We start from the raw sequence: 6,040 nt of genomic DNA, 5'->3' as shown, positions 1-6,040 counted from the left end.
AAAAAAAAAAAAGAAAACAATCGACATATTCTTGAACAGTAAGAATACCCTTTGCTCCTATTTTCTTCTTAGCCTGGCATATTTTCTCCTTCCTTGATCACTGGGGAAATCCTTATGAATTATTCACTCTTCTCAAATATCATCTGGTATCTGCTGCCTCCCTACCTCCATAACGACTCCTACTTTTCTTTTGAGACAGATTCTTACTTTATAACCCATTCTGGACCTAAGTGAATGATTCTTCTGCCTCAGCCTCCTAAGTGGTAGAATTGATGGTGAAATGGTGATGTAGCACTCCATTCTTACCCTAATATGCCACACCCTTTCCTGAGCAGGACTAGATAGTAAAGTAGAGACTGGCAGCTTCATCTCTCAGGTCTGAGAATTTAGATAGCACCAACTACACTACAAAAGTTACTCCTTCGAGAGAAGAAATACTACATCCCTAATCTAGTATATCTAAAAATTAAGTCAGATAATATCTGTGGAAATGGTTTGAGAGAATTCATAAAGTATGGCAGCTCATCTCTTCATGGTCCATCCCTACATGCCTGCTATGATTTCTAGAAGAAAAACACCCTATTTGAGCTAGATAGATGCTGTCTTGTTTTAGGCCATATTCTGCTAAAATTCAGAGTTATTATAAAGATCATAAAGTCTCTTGAGATAAATCATTTCTATATCTTCCTTTAAAATCCTAAATGAAAACATAGTTCATCCAAAAAACAAAGACAATTCAATAGTCATCAGTGGGATTACATGAAAAAGACTATTGATGCGGACTGACTCATACTAAATAGAGGTGAGCTTCAGTGCTGTCTGCTATAAAACTGTCTTGAAAACAAAACATATAAATGAGATAATATGAAAGCAACAATAAATTAACTATAATAAGTACATGTCCCAAGTCATATAAATGAAACATAAAGAGAGAGAGAGAGAAGTGCTGGGGTGACAGCTCAGTTGGTAAAGTCATCACTGAGCAAGCATGAAGGCTTGAGACCATATTCTAGTACTTAGCTAGGTAATAGTTAGGTGTGGTGGTATATACCTGTAATCCTAGAATTACAAGGATAGAGACAGAAAATCTTAGGGGTTCACTGGCCTTCTTGTCAAATTGTTGAGCTCTGGGTTCAGCAAGTGATTCTGTGTTGAAAAATAAGTGGAAAGTTATTTAAGAAGACACTAGATGTCAACCTTTCTTTTCTTATATATGTGCACAGAGATGCATAAGCACCCACACATATAAATACATGTATTGTTATATTTGAACACACATAGACAAATGAATATGGAGGTAAAAGATGGTCCATATTTATCCCATGTATACAGGATATATCTGTGGCTAAAGATGCTAGGTTATGAATTATCAATGGGGAGAGCTTACTTTTCATTCTAAACATAGCTATGATTAGAAGTCATTCAAATCATTGAAATAAATGGAATCATATGGAACAAAACTGATAGAATGAGGCTAAGTAGTCTTAAATTTATAGGCACATATGCACACAGATCTCAAATAGCATATAATTTGACATAAGGGATAGATATAACTAAAACTAGAGAAATATCTATACAAATATATGAAAGTGAGCTAGATGAAATGTCATCTTCTATTAGGACTAATTTTACTTTCTTTTCATCAACTCGTTCGGTTTACATAATTCTATTTTGTGAAAAATTTTATGTAAAACATGAAAAGTTCTATGATACTCAGAAAAAATTATGACATACTACATTTTCATGAATTGCAACAATACTAAAAAGCACAGAATAGACATCAAACATAAACTGGGTAAAGTATACAATATCTATTATTTTGGTTTTTTTGTTTGTTTTTTGTTTTTTGTTTTTTCGAGACAGGGTTTCTCTGTGTAGCCCTGGCTGTCCTGGAACTCACTTTGTAGACCAGGCTGGCCTCAAACTCAGAAATCCACCTGCCTCTGCCTCCCGAGTGCTGGGATTAAAGGCGTAAGCCACCTCGCCCGGCTAATTTTGTTTTTTTTTTTAAAGAGGCTATCTAGAAGTTTCAAGAATATTAAAAGATAAACACTAATATTGAAGTCACTTTAAGATAAGGACATACCAATAAATTTTTTTTTTAAAAATTCATTAAGTTGAAATATTTTAGTAAAGTATTGATTATATGCTTATATGCTTAATTAAGTGGCATAATTGCTAAATAAAAGTCAGAAAAAAACACTTTGAAAAATGAACAGCTGTTAATTTGCTCAAAAAAGGAGTGGGAGACAACACAGCAAATGTAACTAGGAATGAAATAAAGACAACAATTCTAAAATTGGGGGGAGCAGAAATTACTTCTAATAATATTTACAAAGTTCTAAATATTTTTAAGTTGACTAAATTATTGATAGATATATGTTTTTAAATATAGTTTAAGAAAATTGTAGGTTTTGGTTTAAAAATTTGGAGTACTGGAATCTGTCAATCTTTGTAAAACCTCTAAACAATAATAAATCAGATATTTAAAATGTATTTGTAGACTATATCCTGATTACAGTCCCTGTCTACACTCCTTGCAGTTCCTTGCCAACTTTGGTCTCATTCAAATCCATTTCCTCTCTGTGTCTCCTTAGAAAAGTACAGGCTTCTAAGAGATATCAAGAAAACATAACAAAAATTATAATATAAAACAAAATCCATCGCATCAACATTTTACAAGGCAAACTAATTAGGATATATTGTTTGAGAGAAAATATATTTGCAATAAACCTGGAGAGAGTAATAATTCACAGGGTAATAAAATTGTATTTGTAAATACAAAATTGACCTTATAAGACTGTAAGTAGAAATCTTTACAATGAAATACAGGGTTAGCATAAACTCTCTAACTGTAAACAAGTAAGCAAATACTGTGAAAGATAAACCCCTCCTGCATATGTAAGGCTTATAATATTTACAACTACGTGCAATCTTCCTCTAGTGAGACACAACAACCAGGGACAGCAAAGTGAAAAGTGGAAATAAAGACTCAACAAATAACTGAGATCTCTAATCACTATGCTCTCAAAGATTGAAGAAAGGAAGGGGAAAAGGAGATAGAGAAAGGAATAATGAAGAAGAAAAGTGGAAAGGAACAGAAGAGACAAGATAAAAAAGAGTACGGGGAAGAAGGAAAAGAGGAAGAAAGGTGGGAGACAGGTTTGAGAGGAATGGAGGTACCAACCCCACAAGTTAACTCTTAGATATGAATAAAAGTGGAAGAAAAAATATTTCCCAAATTGCATTTACTTAACTTTAACTAATGCTACACCAAAGCTTCAACTTAAAACCTTAATATATTGCTGTTCTGATGAATAGCAGTGTTAGGCACTTAGAGATAATCAATCACAGATATTCCATAGAAGTCTCAAGGAATATGAATTTGTAATAAATATGTATAAATAATATGAACCAATGAATCCCCCCCACCAAATCCAGCATAAGGGTACACAGAAAACTCATAGCAAAACAATCCCCACAGGCTTTGTAGATAGGTGTTTTCAATATGCTTATATTTTCATGACAGTTAAAAAGGAAAAAAAAAATGTCCTCATGCAAAGCCCAGAGCCACTGAATTACTTAAGCTTGGGGCACATCTCAGTCAGTACAATGTTTGCCTTTTATGCATGAGATCCTGAGTTTGAGGTCCAAACCTCATGTATACAAATTCAAGTTGGGGAATATGGTACACACCTGTAATCCCAGTACTGGGACTGGAGGGACTAACTGATTCCTGTGGTTCTACAAATAGTAAATGTAGCCTCCTCTTTTACCTCCAGGCTAAGTGAGATTCCCTGCCCCCCAAATGTTGATGGCAACTGAGTAACAACATCTATCGTTGTCCTCTGACCTACACAATACACATATGCACTTGCATACACATTGAAGTGCAGATGTGCTCTCAAAGTTACACATATACACACACACACAAAATTTTAAAATGAAAAATAAATAATAAATAAATAAATAGGACTAATAAAGAGTATCCTAAATATTGACTATAAAATTAGAAACTTAAAGAAATCACACAGAATCAATTCTGTCAGCTAAAGAGCATTTTAGAAGTATCAGAAGAAATGTTTGACAGCATACTATAATTAAAATTGGACATTATAAAAACAATTTATGAGGCACGGAGAATGAAAAAGCTAAAATGTTTGGAATCCAGACTACTCAATGATTTCACTGGACTTCTATCATCAAGATTACACAATTCTTCATGGTTATCCATACAAAGGCTCTGTCTCTGCAATTCATCAGGGTGTACAAACAAATCTCCACTCAGACCTATCCTAGAAATATGAAGAGAGAGAGAGAAAGAGAGAGAGAGAGAGAGAGAGAGAGAGAGAGAGAGAGAGAGAGAGAGAGAGAGAATAAGAACTCCACAAAAAGCAAATCTACAGAAATGAAGACTATTGACATAGTGCAGAGCTTAACAACCACAACGGAAGTGAAGGCAGTGAGAACGGACTTGGAGTACTAGTGAGTTAACTGGAATGGTAACTCAGTGACACCCACTGTTGAGATCAGGGGCAAATAAGATTTAAATAAAGCTAAATCTCACCCCTATGATGCCTTCAGAAAAGCTAAAAGAAAGAATGGTCTCATGAAAGGGAAAACTTGGAACAAGAAGAAAAATGACTGATCAAAGAACTGCTGAGCTGGATAATAAAACATGGACTCTATAAAATCTCAGTAATAGTATTCAACTTACAGACAAAAATTAAAATAAATTGAAACTTCAATATTACAGAAGACACTGCTCTAGTTAAGTTTTGTTGCCATGGTCACTATAGTCAAAAGCGGTTTGGGAAGAAAAGAGTTTTTTAAGATTACAGCACATCACAGCCTATCATCAAGAAACCCAGGACAGGAACCCAGAGGAAGGAGCTGATGTAGAGGTTATGAAGAAAAGCTGCCTACTAGTTTGTTCCTCATGCTCAGTCTACTTTCTTTTAGAACCTAGGCCTATCTGCCCAGGGCTGGCACTGGCCATAGTGATCTGGGCCCTTTTATTTCAAACACTAGTTATGAAAATGCTCAACACTAAAGTCGCTGGGATTTTTCTCCATTAGACTGGCTCACTATAACCAAAAAAGCAAGTTGGGAAGGAACAAGATTTTTTAGCTTGTACATCCATACTGTTGTTTATCATCAAAAGAAGTCAATGCAGGAATTCAAACTGTGCAGGAACTTAAAAGCAGGAATAGTACAGAGGCTATGGAGGGGTGTTACTTACTGGCTTGCTCCTATGGCTTCATTCAATCTGCTTTCTTATAAAACCCAGGGCTACTAGTCCAGGGAGAGCACCACCCCCATGGATGGGGCCCTCCCCATCAGTCACAAATTAAGAAAATGCCTCAGGAGCCCTGCAGTGGTGGCACACGCCTTTAATCCCAGCACTTGGGAGGCAGAGGCAGGCGTATTTCTGAGGCCAGCCTAGTCTACAGAGTGAGTTCCAGGACAACCAGGGCTACACAGAGAAACCCTGTCTCAAAAAAAAAAAAAAAAAAAAAAACCTTACAGCTGAATCTCATGGTGTCATATTCTCAACTGAGGTTCCTTCCTTTCATATGACTCCAGCTTATGTCAAGTTGACATAAAACTAGCCAGGACAAGGGGTGTCCAATTTTCTGATTGGATCTAAGGTGAACTCTGTGGAATGAATATATATTTGTCACAGTTAAAGGAGCCAAGAATCTATAGCTAAGTAGTCTATAGACCATAGGGGAGAACCCAAAATGGATATAGAATTAAAGTTACTTCTAATGATTTGTTACTGTATTCATAAATCAGACTCAGTCCTCATTAGAGAAGCTGTTTTTTGCAGTAGGTAACAATTAACAAAAAGACCCTCAACTTGGTGCTTAAGAAATAGCTGTCTCTTGTGAGACTATGCCGGGGCCTAGCAAACACAGAAGTGGATGCTCACAGTCAGCTATTGGATGGGTCACACGGCCCCCAATGGAGGAGCTAGAGAAAGTACCCAAGGAGCTAAAGGGAACTGCAACCCTATATGTGGAACAATATGAACTAT

This window comes from Mus caroli, chromosome 4, assembly GCF_900094665.2.
Source record: "Mus caroli chromosome 4, CAROLI_EIJ_v1.1, whole genome shotgun sequence".
NCBI lineage: Eukaryota > Metazoa > Chordata > Mammalia > Rodentia > Muridae > Mus > Mus caroli.
This window is presented reverse-complemented; position numbering follows the sequence as displayed.